We start from the raw sequence: 19,458 nt of genomic DNA, 5'->3' as shown, positions 1-19,458 counted from the left end.
TCACCCCTCAATTTTGGTGAAGCCATAATTATCCTCCCTGGAACAGAGGCCAATGAAGACTAGATTGGCAGATTCTTCCAAAGCTTCTACAATGGTCTTTCTTATGATCATAGGGCCTGGGTACCTTATATTGACGAAGAAAACAGATTCCCCCTTCTTTTCAACTTTGCTGATGACACTCTGAATCAGGATAATGAACTCATGATGGCCATCATTACTCCCAGGGCAATCCCAGTAAACACATTCGGTAGCGAGAAAAACACCAATATCACGTATGAATTTTACAATCCATCGGCAGTATCCCGTCAATTGGCTTTTGGGCAACTGCCAATCAAACTTTGTTTTGCCGATGTGATCAAACCCAAAGAAACAATCATCTGCGGAACAGATTGGAGCAAGGTAGTGCGACTTTCCCTCGATGTCGATACTACAGGTGTCGATATATCCATCTGGACACCAACATCTTTCATCACCGAATCATATAAGCAATGGTGGCGAGAGTGGAGGGAACAACTGTTTGCAACATCTGCTCACACATATTGGCACATGATCGACCCTGAATACGCCATCCCCGATGACGCGGTAAGTTTCTTTTAACTCCCTTCTGCTTTTTCCTTTCATATATCGGTAACTAACTTTCTCGTGACAGGTTAACAACCCAGCACCATCTATGAGCAAAAGTGGGAAACCCTTTGATCTTCAGCCTGTTTCCCCGATATCACCAATCGGCTACAACGCCCCCACCTTAGCTGCTTTGACTCACCAGAAGACTCGTGCCAAGACCATCACCTCCAAGTCCAAATTGGCTACAGCTAGGGCCACTCCATTGGCTGCTGCTACAACCCTGATCAAGGCATTCAAGGTAACAACCCTGTTTATTTCTACTCATGCCGATCACAGACTGTATTAACATTAATCATCAGGGTGTAAGAGCCGCTACTGGATTGTCATCGGTAATTCCTCCGACATCAAGCACCACTACCTCTGACAAACCTTCAGAGGTATTCCTTTGATTTTACATTTTATCTGTTAAATATCATACCTTACACTTGTTTTGCAGCAACAAATGGGTACATCAGCAAGCGTATCAGATGTTCAAGCTCCACAACCAACAAGTGCCGATGCTCCCCAGCCAACCGTTGCTGAGGCCCAAGCAAAGCACAAAGCCTTAACAGATGCCGAGGCACAGCCAAAACGATAGAAGTTCATGCCGATCCCCACATCTGCCCCAACGTCTACAAGCCGGCAAGAATCAGTCGATGCAACTGAGCAAGCAGTTAATCCTCCTATACAGGACATACCATCGATCATCATACCCCAAGGGCCAACCACCGATGAGGCCATAGAGGATATCCCATCGGTAAGCTCAGCCGATCCTCCACACAGCATACTCCAGGCTACTTCCTCCAGCCAAGTATAGGAAATTGCCTTGAAACAGGTAAGTCGATTGACCTAGTCGATTTATAATATTCATACTTATCCTCAGCTGACCTCTTTTTCTTTTTCTCAGGAACAAGACTCCCCAAACAGCCTATTTTCCTTTGACATTGACGTTTCTGATGATGATGGAGAGGAAACAAGTTTTTCCCTTGCACTGGGAACAATATCGGCAGAAATTAAGTCCAAGTTGGAAGCTCTCCTGGACTTGTTACAGCAGGATACCACCCAACTGGTAGATGACTCGGACCCCGCAAAGGCAATTTTCAAAACAATCCATGGCCAGGTCCCTGCCGATGTTGAAGAAGCACTCTTCCCAGCAGCCCATTTAGAAAGCCGCCAACTACAATATCAACGGGCTGCTCAATGCATTGCCAATAGAGCAGCTCAGGCTCAACTCAAAGAAGAGATGCTACAACTGAAACAGATTGCCGATGAGAAGCACAAGGGCATCGGCAACTTGCAGACTTCGGGCGCTGAACTTAAGCAGAAAATCTTAGATTTATCGGCAAAGAGGATGGCTCTATTGGCTGAATTGAAAGAAGTCGAGGTAGCCTTAATTCATGCCCAAGAAGAAGAAAGCCAACTACCCAATGCCATCAAGGCCCTTCAGCAAGAAAGAGACATTCAGGCTCGCAAAGCCTTGGCCATGAAGAAAAAACTCAAGCCTGTGGAGGGTGCTGCCGATGAAGACATCAAAGAAATGAAGGAATCCGACCAGATTCGCCTGCGTGCGATATTGGCTATCCAATCCTTGTTAAACTTGTAACCCTTGTCTATTGCATCGGCACTTTATGAGACATTGACATCCTTGTATAATTCTAGCCGATAGGACTGTTATCGGCACTTATACTTTTATGCATCCATCCAGATACTAGGGTAATATTTCTTTAAATATTTTCCATTTAATGCTCTGGGAAACACAACCCCTTTGAGGGTTTCTAGAATATATGCGTTACCTGGAACAGACTAATTTATCCGATATGGACCTTCCCAATTAGGAGACCACTTTCCAAACTTTGAACTTTTAGTCCCAATCGGTAAAATCAATTTCTAGACCAGATCTCCATCGGCAAACTCCTTTACCTTCACCTTCTTGTCATACCATCTGGCTACTCTTTTCTTATTTTCTTCGATGCTAACTAAAGCCCTTAACCGATGACCCGCCACATCTTCCAACTCATCCTTCATAAGAGTATCATAATCATCGGCTGTCAGCTGATTTTGAGAACGTATTCACCTAGAGCCAGTTTTAATTTCCCAAGGCAATACTATGTCATGTCCATATACTAACTGATAGGGCGTTACTTTGGTTGCACCATGACATGACATCCGATATGACCACAAGGCTTCATTTAATACTGTATGCCACCTCTTAGGATTTTCTTTAATTTTGCGCTGAATGAGTTTGATGATCCCTTTGTTAGAAGCCTCAGCCTGACCATTAGCTTGAGCATAATATGGAGAAGAATTTAAAACTTTAATTCCCATACCTACAGCAAACTCATCAAATTCTCCCGATGTAAACATAGTACCCTGATCGGTAGTGATAGTTTGAGGAATACCAAATCGGTAAACAATATGCTCTTTCACAAAATTGATCATATTAGCCGATGTCACCTTTTTTAAAGGAATTGCCTCAACCCATTTTGTGAAATAATCGGTAGCAACCAGAATAAATTTATGCCCTTTACTCGATGGCGGATAAATCTGACCGATGACATCGATAGCCCATCCCCAGAACGGTCAAGGTTTAATTATAGGGTTCATAGCCAATGCAGGCGCTCTTTGAATATTACCAAACTTTTGACACCCCTGACATCCTTTAAAATATTTAAAACAATCTTCAAGAATAGTCGGCCAATAGTATCCATTCCTTCTGATCATCCACTTCATCTTAAAAGCCGATTGATGCGCTCCACACACTCCTTCATGAATTTCACCCATCAAGCTTTTTGATTCATCATTGGTAGCTTGGAACCTTATACGTCTTTCAACCTTTTTATATGGATCCTTTAAATAATCGATAATCTCCTTTCTCCAGTCATCGGTATCGACTACCGATGTTAGCACTTCCTGAATAGGCTGATACCCTGAAGCATGCTGAGCTAGTCGATTAGCCTCTTCATTATGCAGTCGAGAAATATGTTCAAGATGAAAATCTCTAAACCCTTTCAACAATTGCAAACATCTTTCATAATACGAAATGAAAACTTCACTTCGGCATTCATAAATCCTAGCCAATTGATTTATAACTAGCATAGAATCACCAAAGATTTCAATAGCATCGGCACGTATCTCCTTCAGCAATTCTAACCCTTTTATCAAGGCTTGGTATTTAGCCTGATTGTTTGTCGATGTAGCAACAATCGGCAATGAAAACTCATACTTCCTTCCTTGAGGTGAACTCAACACAATGCCGATACCTGCTCCTTCACCACATGTGGACCCATCGAAGAAAAGTGTCCAAGGAGCAACCTCCAAAGAGTCCACTGTATTACAATGCTGAGTGACAAAATCAGCCATAACTTGCCTCTTAACTGCCTTAGTCGATTCGTAACGTAGTTCAAATTCTGATAATGCTAACATCCACTTGCCGATTCTACCACTTAATATCGGCATCGACAACATATACTTGACTACGTCGTCTTTGCATATGACCGTACATTCGGCAGATAACAAATAATGTCTTAATTTGACATAAGAAAAGTATAAACACAGACATAATTTTTCGATGGCCGAATACCTTGTCTCAGCATCCACTAATCTTCTGCTCAAATAATAAATAACATATTCTTTCCCTTCAAATTCTTGAATAAGAACTGAACCGATAACGGTATCATCAGTTGACAAATACAACCTGAAAGGTTTCCCGTGTTGAGGTGGAACTAGCACTGGAGGATTTGTTAAATATTTCTTAATTTCATCTAGGGCTAACTGCTGCTTAGCTCCCCATACAAATTCCTAATCGGCTTTTAATTTAAGTAATGGACTAAAAGCCTTGATCTTACCCGACAGATTAGATATGAATCTTCTAATGAAATTAATCGTACTGATCAAAGATTGCAATTCAGTTTTATTGGCAGGAGCAACCACCTTGTTAATTGCATCAATAGACTTCCTACTGATTTTGATGCCCCGCTGATGCACCATAAAACCCAAGAATTGACCTGCCGATACACCAAATGCATATTTATTAGGATTCATCTTCAATCCATGCTTCCTTGTGTACTCTAGTATCTTTCGTAGATCGGCTAGATGTTTTGTGATATCTCCAGACTTAATCACTACATCATCAATGTAGATCTCCACTAATGTGCCGATGTATTCATGAAAAATAAAGTTCATAGCTCTTTGATAAGTAGCGCCGGCATTTTTCAAACCAAACGTCATGACTATCCACTCAAACAACCCTACATGACCTAAACATCTGAAAGCAATCTTGAGAATATCTTCTTCAGCCATGAATATTTGATTGTAACCTATATTACCATCCATGAAGCTGATAATTTGATGTCTGACTGCAGCATCAATCAATAAATCAGCAATCGGCATTGGATAGCCATCCATCGGTGTGGCTTTGTTAAGATTCCTGAAATCAATACAAACACGAAGTTTTCCATTTTTCTTATAAACAGGAACCACATTAGAGATCCACTCTGCATATCGACACTGCCGAATAAACTTTGCCTCAATTAATTTAGTTATTTCAGCCTTAATGTCAAGAAGTATATTAGGGTTGCATCGACGCACTGGCTGCTGATGTGGCCGAAATCCAAATTTGATAGGTAACCGATGTTCAACTATCGATCGGTCTAATCCAAGCATCTCAGTATAATCTCAAGCAAAATAATCTTTATACTCTTTTAACAAATCAGTTATTTGCTGCTTACACTTGGAATCTAACTTAGCACTAATAAAAGTAGGTCTTGGCCTATCGCCATCACCAATATCTACTTCTACTAAATCATCTGCCGATGTGAACCCTTGACCTAATTTTTCATCATCGGCAAACCTATCTATTAAAACTCTTCTTCAGAACCGACTGCTTGGATCGGTGGAATTTCATAATCGCAACTCTAAGGAACTCTTTTTCCCAAACTTCTCCTGATATGCATTTAGTTCGCTCATAAGTATCTGATTCTGCTGATGCGATGATATAAGAAGAATCACCAGGGACAAACTCAATCTTATCCCCAATCCACTGTACGAGGCATTGGTGCATTGTAGAAGGAACACAACAATTAGCATGAATCCAATCCCTCCCTAGAAGCAGATTATATGCACCCTTGCCATTAATGACAAAGAACGTCGTCGGCAAGGTTTTGCTACCGATGGTCAATTCAACGCATACTGCCCCTTTAGCCGGTGACACATTGCCTTCAAAATCCTTCAGCATCATATCGGTTTTGGTCAAGTCTTGATCTCCCTTACCAAGTTTCCGATACATCACATAAAGCATAATATTAATCGCAGCCCCTCTGTCGATAAGTATCTTAGATACAGGCTGTCCATCAACTCTGCCTTTCACAAACAAAGCCTTAAGATGCTATCTCTCGTCATCGGTAGGTTTCTCAAAAACAGCCATCATTGGATCTAGTGTCAACTGAGCTACTTGATCAGAGAGAACAACTTCTTCCTCATTATCAGATAGTGCCAAAAACTCCATCGTCAACATGAATACCATATTAACATTTGCCGATGGACCCTTATTTTTGTGTTTTACCAACCACTGCTGATGACCGAACCTCTCATTGGAGGAATTTTCCTCTCAGTATAAATCCTCCTGATGCTCACGTTGCATCCTCCTTTTCTGTGTCTTTGTCAGACCCTCCGGGCACCATCGAGGAAACTTGGTTTTCTAGGCTGATAACAGGTCCCAGTTGATTCTACACGGCGTATATTAGGGTCCCTATAGAATATTTCTTCATCGGGAACTCTTGCGTTTGCCATCTCCTCAAGCTCCTCTTGATTTCTTGGAAAATATCCAGCGCGTTTACTAAGCCTTTCATGTACACTAAGTCTGCCCCCCAGCCGATCATGCACTGATGCTCTGCCTCTGATCGGCTCATTGATAAATAAACCCTAATTGCTAGGTTGAAACCTCCTTTCTGACCGATTGACCCCATAATAACCATTGCACTTAGGGCAATTTTCAACAGTTGGCAATTTAATACCTTCTTCCCAGCAATGGATGAAAAACGGGCACCTCCAATGATTTTTATGCCGATACCATTCTTCCCGATGTCTCTCTTCTTGCTGTTGTCGATATCGGTCCTTACGCTGACGCCAACCCTCCTGCTGCCTTTGATGGGTAATCACAATGCCAGGTCGAGGAGGATTTTTGGAACTACTGCTTTCTCCCAGCAAATCCTTACTTTTTGTATCATCGGTAGTTATCCGATGTTGGGGATTCACTGATGTGTTTTTCTCAGCAGCCTCTGACGTCAATACCTTGGTCTTCCCTTTGGCCTCCAACATATTTGCTGGAAAAGGGTGTTGATCAATTTTCATCGGCTTCTAGGCCTTGGAAGTACCAAACTTAATTCTCCCAGATTCAATAGCCGATTGTAACTGTTGCCTGAACACCTTGCACTCATTTGTACTGTGTGAAGTTGCATTGTGCCATTTGTAGTACAAGATCTTCTTCAACTCTTCTGTTGATGGGATCACATGATTAGGTGACAGCTTAATTTAGCCCTCTTGAAGCAGAAGATCAAATATCTTGTCAGCCTTGGTGATATCAAAGGTAAACTTTTCTGGTTCTTTCTGACCAAAGGGACAAGATATCAGTTTTTTATTCTTAACCCACTTAGCTAAGCCGATAACTGGTTCTTCATCAGAATCAGAATCTCCTACTTCTTCAACAAATGATACTTTTTTACTCCAATTCTTTTTAGGTTCAAAAACCCTAGTATCTTGATCAGAGATCCTTTGCACAAGATGACTGAGGCTTTCAAACTCCTAAGAAGCATATCTGTCTTTAAGATATGGCAATAACCCTTGGAAAGCCAGATCGGCAAGCTGCTGATCATCCAGCACCAGACTATAGCACTTATTTTTTACATCTCGTAGCCTTTGCACAAAGCTTTCTACCGATTCATCATTACGCTGTCTCAATTTTACTAAATCGGTAAGCTTCTTTTCATGGATTCCAGCAAAGAAATATTTATGAAATTGTTTTTCTAGATCAACCCAAGTAATAATAGAATTTGGCGGTAATGAAATGAACCATGTAAATGCCGATCCAGACAAAGATGATGAAAATAATCGAACTCTTAATTCATCTCTGCTAGCTGCCTCTCCACATTGAATAATGAAGCGATTGATGTGTTCCATTGTTGATGTATCATCTTGCCCAGAGAATTTAGTAAAATCTGGTACCTTGTACCGATTTGGGAAAGAAATTAAATCATATGTAGGAGGGTATGGAGTCCGATAAGAATAAGTATTGACCTTGGGTTTTATCCCAAACTGATCCTTTATAATTTCTGCTATCTTATCGGCCCAAAAAGCATCAGCCTCCTGCTGACGAACTGGTTGAATTTCTACAGGAGGTGCCTGCTGATATCCCTCCACATATCTTTGTGGCCCACGATCTCCAGCAATCGGCATATTTGCCGTTACTTGTGGTCCATTAACCTGCTGGAAAGGATTCATCGGCTGAGCTGCCGATGCTTGATTCTAGAAACTAGCTTGCATATGATCTTGTTGAATCCCTGTAACCTGCTGATTTTGCTGAACTGTATGCTGAACAGGTAACTATCCTGACCAACCATTATTAGAACTCATCGGTACAAAACTTACTGATGGCTGGTAATTTGCTGACATTGTTGGATAATTATAACCAGCTTGAGGCATGAACTGAACCCCAGTTTGACTCATAGCAGGGGCTTTCTACTGCATCAGCAGTAAGCTTGCCGGTGTTTGAACCAAAGGCATCTGGAAACCTCCTGGAGTTGGTTGCACAGTAGTTGCTGTGGCATATTGAGGCACTTGAGCCATCGACGAAACAGCCGATGGTATAGGAGCTTTTCCTATTGCATCAAACACTTGAGGTAACCCAGGATTGAAAGCAGATGACTCCGGAGGTATACCATATCCCCACCAATTAGCAGGAATCTAGCTATTCTGAGATACAGGGCCTGACATAGCTAATGCCGATAGATCTGTATTAAGCTAAACTCGTCCTCCTAGTAGTACCGGATCTGATTGTATCGGTGTAGATTGAATATTAGGTAAGCCTGCCGATACTGGAGGAGAAGTAACTTCTGTACCCATAATGGCCGAGGGAGCCGATGGAGTATTGATAGATGCCGGCTCTGGTTGGTGATAGGCAGGCCCAACGTAATGCGGTGACGCTTGTCCTTCTTTGAGAGTTCGAACCACAGCATTATGAACAGTATTGGACAGCACATTGGAATGATTAATTAAAGCATGATTTACTGCAGAATTAACCATCTCTTGAAGTTTACCAGGATTAGAGTCAAAGGTGACCTGCCGAGGCAATGGCAAATCTTGCTTCTGGATGACTTGTCCACTCTTGTTCAGGCTAAACGATTTCAGACAAAGCTACTTGTATTCTTCTATAGCCTTTTCCATAGCCTGCCTCTGCTCTTCCTTAAGATCTTCTTCTGATACCGCGATAATGTTCCCTGAATCGATCTCGGAATTGAACATATTGATCGGATTGATTGGTCCCACCAGGCGTGCCAAAAGATGTGTTGATGCAAAAGTGGATCTGCAAACACAAAAGACTAATACCCGAATCGATATCCAAAGCGTGCCAGTCGATTTGACCTATTAATCGACAAGGATGAAGATACGAGCACTTTGGTCCTAACAACAGTGATACGCCTAGAAGTTACGGCCAAGAGGTACTCACGCGGAACTTAAGAATCGTCAAAGGTCGCACTGAAGCGATGCAACTCGCCGAATCAATGAGAACTCGTAAAAAGGAAAAATATGCAAATTAACGAAGTCACCGAAAAGTAAGTAGATGCAAATAGGAGTAAAAATTGGTTTTGATATTGATTCATTATTCATTACATTGCCCCTCAATCTATATTTATACCCTGATCTAAAGAGACATAACCAAATACGACTAGGACACCAAGTCCATATTTAAGGAAACACGTGACTCTTACATGAATCATACTCTAAATATAGAAAAGGAAATCAACTCTTATCTATTTCCCTATCTACCTCAATTACGATGGAATTCTCACTGACCTCCTTTCCATCGGCATACTTCCTGTTTCATCGGCAGTAGTTTTCAAGCCTTCCTTCATCGGCATCGACAATAACATCTCCAACCTTATCGGCAATGCCCGAGTCTAAATCAACCTTTCCATCGATCACCACCATTCATCGGCAACCATCTTTACAAGCTGATTTTCATCGGCCATCAGCGTATACAGTAACTTTCCTCCTGCCGATTAGCTCACTCTGATCATTTTGACATGTGCAAAAAATGGTGTCAACACCTCTCAAACGAGCACCGGGTGGTTTCAAGTACATCTACGTGGCTATTGACAAGTTCACTAAGTGAATAGAGTACAAGCCACTCGTCAAGTTCAATGCTACAAAGGCAGTCGAATTCATGCAAGACATTATGTATTGTTTTGGTATACCCAATTGGATCATTATAGATCTCGGCTCACCTTTTACTACCATCGAGTTCAGAAGTTGGGCTCAAGATTGTGGCATCAACACCGACTATGCTTCCATAGCTCATCCTCAATCGAATGGCCAAGTGGAGCACGCTAACGGGCTACTTCTAGCCAGACTAAAGCCCAGGCTATTTGGCAAGCTTAAAGACTATGGTGGCAAGTAGATATACGAGTTACCTAAGGTAGTTTGGGATTGCGCACCCAGCAAAGCAGCAACAGGGTACTCCCCCTTTTTCTAGTTTATGGCTCAGAAGCCATCTTGCCAGCGAATTTGATATGGAACTCTCCTAGGGTTGAATAGTACAATGAAGGCGAAGTAGATGAAACCCGGCGGCTAGAAATTGATAGTGCTAAAGAAATCAAGCTTAACGCACTCTTTCAGTCTGCTAGGTACCTGCAAGGCCTATGACATCACTATGATAAGAACGTGCACCCCCGCACCTTTCAAGTCGGAGACTTAGTCTTCAAGCATATCTAGGATACCTCGGGACGACACAAGCTACTTAGCCCCTAGAAAAGGCCCCTTTATTGTCTCTAAAGTTACTCGATCAGGCTCCTTCGAGTTAATCACAGAGGACGGTGATCCCATGCCTAACTCCTAGAACATCGATCAGCTATGGAGATTTTATGCTTAAGTAGTTGTCTTGTTTATGAGAATTCAGTGTTCTAGCTTCTGTACTTAAGATTCTTTGTTATTAATACAGAGTCAATGTTCTTCGCTAGATGGATCTATCTTTTTCTTTTGCTGCAACCTTTATTACATCATATATGGGACATACAACTAACTAATTGTGTGGCTACACATCTCTCAATATGATAAATTTACTTGACACACAGTTCTTATTCTGTATGCTAAGTACTGGGCTATATTATACGAGATACGCCTCCTACTTGGATAGCTTACATCTCCTTGGCCAGGAGCCAATTATCGACATTTAGTCTAAACTATTGCATGTCGTCCTAGGTAGGGTGATTCCTAGAAGCAAGTAACCTGATTCGTTGGCAACGGGACAAGATCCTAACAGCAAACAATCGTTATAAGGGTTTCTTAAATAAGTGACTTTGAGCACTTAACATCGATGGAAGGGTCTAACATGATTCTAATCATAGCGACTACATTGATCACTCTTTACTTGGTTATTCAGTCTTACATGCCCTTCTAAAGGACTACACAAGACAAATTTACAGCCTAAGCAGACTATAGCCTTACTTAAAAGATTACCAAGTCTAACCAAGTTAAAAACCTCGTCTTTGGCGTTTAAGCACCCTAACAAGACGTATTATGTATAGGCTAAGTTTTTCATTCAACTAGCAGCCTACACAAGCAAAAGAACATTGTTTCTTACAACGTGCCTACCCGACACACATGCTTAACAAGTTTTCTTCAAACTTACAGAGCCTATTCATCAGGATTCTCCATCCTAAGGTCTAATTCATCGGTTATGGTGGTGGCGAGTCCATTGAGTTCCTCCTTAGCTCTCTCCACAGTAGTAAGATGGCCTTCATCATCATATTCTATGGTCACTTAATGGAGATCCATAGTTGGGTATAGCACTCGGAGCATACCGAGTATATTCTGAACACAGACCTTGGCGGCTCCATGCACATAACCCTCAAAGCGGTTGGGGATGTCTTTCACTATATCCATCCACCTCTTTTCACCATCTTCTAGCCTATGGACGAGGAGGGTGAGTGGCATCATGGCTTCCCAGAGCGTGTTCCACTCTAACTGTGCTCTCTCTAGCCGGGCCTTCATATTAGTCACTGACTTCAAAGCCACCAAATCATGATCAGCTCTCTGCTTTATCAGCTTAGCTCGAGTGAGTTCTTCACTCGCTCTTTTAGTTACCTATTTAGATTGGTTGTGCTAGGTTCTCAGGGCTTCATTCAGCTCCTTCACCTCGCCTTCCAACCGCCAGGTTCTGATCTGCTCTTCTACAAAAAAGGACCATAAACAACCATCATCATGATCACCGACTACTACATGTCACAAACTATAGAGAAGGCATCATTCTTTTACCTTTCAGCTTTTTATCAAAGAGCTCGGCCTTCTCTGTTATCTTCAATAAAGAGTCAAAGGCATCATTTTTCCTTGTTTCAGAGGACGCTTTTTGCCGCTTGGCTTTACCAATCTGAGAACGGAGAGGGACTCTTCATGGCCCTTCTGCATAGATTCCCACTTGCCCTCCCTCGTGGCCTGCTCCTCCCTTAGCTTGGTAAGCTCTGCCTAGATCTTTTAGACCTCGATAGAGGCTTTTAGCTCCACGCCTTGAGCATATGACTGTTTTTGGAATGAGAATTTGGAAGTTATTTATAGCAGGAAATGATAAAACATGTTTACTTACCCTCAACTGGCCGGCAAAGATGGAAGCCTGGTTCAGCAGCCTAAACCACAACTTCATCAACCCGACAAACTCTGGGCTATAAGCCTAGAGCTAGGTACCTGGTCTAGAAATCGGGACGATGTTATCCTCCTCCGCTTGCTGGGCGCACATCGTTGGCACTTCTAGGGTAGGAGCACTCGGTGCAGCAGCGCTTGGGCCAGCCCTCGCGCTATGCACTTCTTTAGTAGTAGCCTCCGTAGGCTCTGGCCTCAGCGGCTGGTGTGCTTCATCACCCACAGATAATGCTACCTATGGCTGTGGCACCTCCACACTCTCTGCGGTACCTAGCTACATAGGTTGCTCCACCTCACCTTCAGTGGATGTTGGCCCCTGCACCCAGGGCATTTTAGTGGACCTTGGTGGAGATAGAGGCCCACTTATCTAGCCTTCTTCCACCCGATCACCATCAATACATGGGCTCTCTTCAACCCGGGGCTCTTCATTCTACGCCTAGGTACTCAGTGCCCTTTTTACCCTAATACGAGTAGCAGTCAAGTGATATCCTGGGACTGAAGTAACATACAGAGGAAACTTCGACACTTACTTGGCACTAGACTTTTTCTTCAGGGTGGGCTTTCCTAGTGATATACCACTAAGTGATCCAGCCATCTCCAGGCTTGATACAGATGCTGATAGCACTGAGTTCTCTTGATGACTCGTAGTGCTAGCTCCTTGTCCAAGCGGGATCTCGTCACCCTAAGTTAGCACCCGGGTGCTCAATAGGTCTGGTGGTGGCATCCTACCAAAATCATATAAACTTCATCAAGTATACCTATGTCAAGAATTCAGCAATAGAATTTTACTCAGAAAGACTACTTACTGTCTGACAGAAAACGACGTGTCTTCCTCCTCCTCTGGCTGTTCCTCCATAGCCTCATGTGCAGTAGTTGTTTATTAGTTGGATTTAGCACTAGGTAAAATTTAGACTACATGGAGATAGTTCAAACATCTTTTATCTAGTCTCTGTGTGCAGGCTCGATGGGGCCTTTTGGCCACTGTCCTGCTCCTAGTGGCAACATCGGCCTCTAACGACCATTCTCGCCAGCGGCTCCCTTCTTGGCACTTGGGATTACCTAGACTATGACAATGTCTGGGCTCTCTTCAGACTCGCCCTTGGTTTCCTAGTCCATAGGGATGGTGGAGGAGGCGCTCCCTCCGACTGCTCTGCCAGATGCCGCTCCGCTTCCGCCAACTCTTTTAGAATCGGGACGCGGAGGACGGGCGGACAAATCATTGAAATTCCACCCCAACTCCTACAATCAACACACAAGAGTCAGTTTCCCATAGTATTAAGATATTTATAAATCACAATATCAATATACTTACAGCGGCTAGTGGATTTTGATGATCATGCTTTGGGTATTGGTATAGTATCACCTATACCGACGCAAGCACGTTCTGAATTCTCTCTAGAACTTTACCCTCCGTCAGTTCATCAGTGGTTACCTAGGTTGGGTTCTCTAGGACGATGTACTCAAACCCATAGTGGATCCTCTCTTGCAGAGGTTGTACTCATCGTCAAATGAAGCTGGCAGCTACTCTGACTCCACTAAGGCCTTGGTCCTTTATGGCTTGGATTTGCTTGAGGAAAGGACAAATACCCTCAAGTTCTGTCACACTTAGCGTCTCCTTATCCCAACGGTTGATGGGCACTGGCACGGTGTTGCTATGCACTTCTAGGGGGGCCACATGTTCTCCGCATAAAACCACTTGGCCCTCCAGTTCTTCACAGAATCCACTACGGTATAATGGATATACTTGTTCTTCCTCCCCACGCGAAATTGAATACCAGCACCCCCCAAAACATTTGGACTTGTGGCATTCGGGTGTGGTTTCAGTTTAAAAAAGTAGCGAAACGGAGTGATAAATGGGGGATGCCAAGGAAAGTTTCACAGAGATGAACAAAAATTAAAAGATGCAGAATGGAGTTGTGGTTCAGATGATTCAGGGTTATGCCATAATAATGCAAAAACCCATGCAAAAAGGGAAAAGCTGGCAACCCTAACCCATGCTGGATGAACCACAGAAATAGCACAATCTCCCTTGGCTCAAGATTGGGAATACGGCTCTCACCAAGCACTTTCCACTCACTAAGCTTCTGATCTAGCAAATAGCCCTGCTCGTGGATTTTTTGGAGGTGCTTCGGCTTCGTGCTTGGCGTCGGCTAGATCTGGGCGACGGTGGCCATCTCTAGCACCTCCAGCGCCCTCTTCTCGGCAGTCTTCTTGGTGGCACTGCTCGGGTTCTTGCCCTTACCCATCTAGCAGAGCTATTTATAGATCTAGGGTTTCAAGGTGCAAAATGCAGGAAGCAAATGGAGCAGAAGTAGATGATGCGCAAAGATGGTTCCCTTTTTATATGATTTTTACCGTGATGTGGGCCGATAATCACGCCAACAGGCACGGCATTTTGGTTTCCCTTCTATTTTAATGCGGTTGCACGGTTGATACGACGGTTGCATGCCTTTTCAGTATTTCCAACACATCACAATGTGTTTAGACTTATCCTTTGAATTTCCTCTTTCTGGGTACTGGCCATGCTATGACTGTTATTTACATGGCCACATCGTGAAGTACCTAGACGATTGATGCAGTACTCGGACAATCGCTTGACAGTATGTATTAAAAAGCGTAGTACCCGGATGAAGATTTTTTTATTCAACAACAGTTCAATGGATACAAAGTTGCACACTTTACAAGATTCAAGACCACTCAGAATAATGAGCGACTATTTATTTAGAGAGCTACAAGTATTGGATACAAGATTTTTTCAGTCAATAACAAAAATAACACATACTCAGATAAAACAGAGTACTCATACTCTAAGTGCTCCTCAGTAGGTACTTTTGTATCCGATGCACCTGAATCTAAGAGGAGAAGAGTAATGCATCTAGGTTGATAACAAAAGTGCAGTATGTCCTAGCCTAGAACCTTGGGTGGACTGTCCAGCTACGAACATTTGTTGGCCGATTACCCTTAGGAGCATAGCTACTACAAGAGGAAACCTGTAGGCTAGTATACATGATGAGCTATTCGCACAACTTGCCACCCAGCTGACGCCATCTGTACACATTTGGGTCTAGGTACAACCCTTCATGGATAGATGTCGACATGCACCCTAGAAGAACTGACATGGGACTGCTAGACGTGCCACCCTACCGGTCGTCACAAGACTTCTTCTAGTTGCAGTTCCAGACTCCTCTGCTATGCATAACTGCGGATTTAGCCTACTTCTAAACCCTCTCCAAGAATTCTTCTAGTCACTACAACTCTTGGTTATACCAACCGAGTATTCCTGAGGGCTGGTCTACTTCGCTCACTACCATATTTGCAAGCTTCAAACTCTGAGCTACTTCACTTCTTCTACAACTGAGGTTCAAGTGCTCACCAGGAGGGTTTTTTATAAGCACCTCGGTGTTGTCTATGAACCAGGTTCATGTGCTATACTACAAGGGTACAATGCATCCCACTACATCTTTTCAGTGTACAAACAGCCTTTTCCTAGCATATGTGAAGTCACGGTACACCTGGTAGCACATTTGATGGCATATTTTCACGAATATCCTAAGCATCTTTGGACCAACTATACTAAAGCCTTACATGTGACTTTGACATGTCTTACCTGCTTCTGTATAAGCAGATAGGACAATAATTTTTGCTGACACTCTCATCCTCGAGTATGTTCCTTTTTAGATCCTTATATCATGAACAAGTACTTGGACACAGGCTTAGGGGCTATAGGGTACATATCTTCTATGGATGTTTTTTCTTTTAAACCCTTTAACTCTTTGTTTTGCAAACAATAAGAGGCTCAGGGGCTATACTTAGTGAGTGCACTTTTCTCAAAAAGTGCACGCCACCCAGAGGCTTTACAAAGCACCTCATGGCTTCACTCATGAAAGCACTCGGACTACGCTTGTTTCTACTCGGCAAGATCAGAAGGAACAAGAAGGCTTCCAAGTTCAATCATGACATGCTCGGGGGCTTGATGGACCAGGGTCCTAGGGGTTCCCCACGGGGTACTACTTGGATAGACCCTGGGGTGGCCCACGATCTGTTGAAGGACGCGAGACAAGGTGACGTGAACTTCAAGCTACTCCAGATCGACTTAGCTAGTTTGCTATGAAAACTAGATTCTATAATAGGATTAGGACTCTTCTCCTATAACTGAATAGGACTAGATATGTGACTTTACTCTCTCCCCTATATAAAGAGAGGTACGATGCACCCCTTTATAACCCTAATAATCATACAATTAATCCAACGTAAAAGGCTACATGCCGACTGAACGTAAATGCTATTACTCGACAAGAGAGCCCGAACTAGTATAAATCGTTCATCTCTTAGAGTTTACCGTCGAGCTTTGCGTACGCCAAAGTCCTCTGAACACCATCCTGGGTACCCTCGTGATGGATTGCCGGTCATCAAACACCGATAACAGGAGAGGAGGCAAGATAAATACTTGGTTTTCTTTTCTTAACTATGTGGATCCAGTTGTCCATGAAGCGATACGTTTTCTTGTGGCTTAAACAGAACATATGCATAATACGTGATATGGGGCACAAATACTCTCTCACTTTCTCACACCATGGAGGTCCTTATAAGCAACTAGTTAGAGCAGCCCCACGGACCATCATGGCTAAATCGAGCACAAGTTTAGTTCCACAGCTCTAGTGTGCTAAGTAAATTAGTTAGGACTATAAGGTTTAAAATAGGGGGCTATAGCTCGACTACTGCATTTCTGAAGCTCACTCTAAAGGGGTCTTAAAGTGAAATTATGTCATTTCTATTTCTGCTGTGATTTATTTTCCTTGTTACCATCTAGTTTGAAAAAAAACTATAAAGGAAAGTGAAACCAATTTTCCTCTTCGATGTGTTTCTCTTCCTAGAATCGTTTCACAATGAGGCAAAATAGCAGAGGAAACTTAAATCCTACACTACACATGGTGGTTAAAGAAGAGGATTCGGAGCATGTTTGCTTAGTGGCTTGGTAAGCAATTTGTCTCTTAGCCTCTTAGGTAATGATACTAGCTCTGCTCGCTGCATCTATGGCTGTCGGTGAGTAAACAATTATGATTTTGGGCTAGTTTGATATCAGAGCTAATCGCTAGCTAGCTAAAATTACCCCTTAGTGTATATATCCAAACAAGAGAGCTAATAGTAATAGGTGGGCTATTTTTAGTAAAATCTTTGACTAGTTGTTAGCCAACCTTAACTAATTGTGAGCTAATTTTTAGCCCAAGTAATAACTAGCTCTAGCCCATCTAAATAGACCCTTGCTATAACAAATAGAAAAAAGTTCACATTACCTCCTTCAACTTTCGTGAAACTCTGTTTTTCCTTCTTAAACTCCAAAATAGGGCAAAACACATCCCTCAACTTTTAAAACCGTTCATCTTAACTCCCTGACCCTGTTATAAGCGGTTTTGAAGGCGGTTTTGTCTTTTTTTTTTTATTTATTTCGGCTGAATCTTTCAAAAATCATAGTAAATCACAGAAAAATCATAAAATAGAAAATCCAATTTTGTTGGACTCCACATGAGTAGATCTACGCAGTGAACCTATAATATGATATGCTTTAGTACAAAGTTTTTGTTGTGGCTTTAGATCTATACTTTTATGTAATTAATTAGAATAATTCATAGCTGTAGTTTCTATGGTCCAATTATGATAAAATTTTTATGGTGGGCTAATTATTGTATGATTGAACTATAATAAAATTTTCATACTCTTTCGATCATGTATAGCTTAGTTATAGATTTATTTATACTTAACTAGCATAAACCTAAATAAAATATATAACTAAGTTATACATGATCCAATGAGCATGAAATTTTTACTACAGTCTAAGCATGCAATAATTAGTCCACCATAAAAATTTCATCATAATTGGACCATAGAAACTACAGCTATGAATTATTCCATTTAATTACAGAAAAATATAGATCTAAAGGCACAACAAAAACTTTATACTAAAGCATACCATATTATATGTTCACTGTGTAGATCTACTCATGTGGAGTCCAACAAAATTAGATTTTCTATTTTTATGATTTTTCTATGATTTAGTATAATTTTTCAAATATTCAACCGAAATAAATAAAAAAGAAAAAGACAAAACCGCCTTCAAAACCGCTTATAAGAGGCTAGAGAGGTAAGATGAATGGTTTTAAAAGTTGAGGGAGGTGTTTTGTCCGGTTTTGAAGTTTGGAGAGGAAAAATAGACTTTCACGAAAGTTGAGGAAGATAATGTGGATTTTTTCCTAGCAAATAACTGAAACAGTTGCAGTGTGTTCGGTTGCTCAAGTTCTAGCTTGTTCCAACTTATTTTAATTTATTCTCTCTCACAAAACACTATTAAACCATTCAAAATAATTTAAAATCCACTGTTCAACGGATCAACCGAACACGCCTAGTAAATTTAAACGAGCAAGCTGACTAACCATCGAATGATCGAAATGGACAGCCTAGAAAAAGCTAAACACCGCGTTCGGCTGTTCGAGTCCTAGATTGTTTCAGCTTATTCTTCCTCACGGAACACTATTCAATCATCCAAATACCAGCCGAGCTACAGCGCCCGAGTGTACCCTCCGAACGCTCTGAAAAACGCCCACACAACAGCACTGGCCACTTGATTTTCAAAACTAACCGCTCGAAGACGGTGGGAATCATTGTCGATGCAAGTACTCAATGGTCTAAGACTGTCTCGTCTAGGCCTTGTTTAGATGAGTGTTAGAATCAGTATTTGACACTGTAGTACTTTCGTTTGTATTTAATAATTATTGTCTAATCATGGTCTAACTAGACTCAAAAGATTCGTCTCATAATTTACAATCAAACTGTGTAATTAGTTATTTTTTTATCTACATTTAATACTCCATACATGTGTCCAAAGATTTGATGTGATAGAGAGAGAGTGAAAAAACTTGGAATCTAAACAAAGCCCTATATGGGCATCCAAATTTA

The sequence above is a fragment of the Miscanthus floridulus genome, chromosome 6, assembly GCF_019320115.1.
Source record: "Miscanthus floridulus cultivar M001 chromosome 6, ASM1932011v1, whole genome shotgun sequence".
NCBI lineage: Eukaryota > Viridiplantae > Streptophyta > Magnoliopsida > Poales > Poaceae > Miscanthus > Miscanthus floridulus.
Note: the sequence above shows the minus strand (reverse complement) of the source record.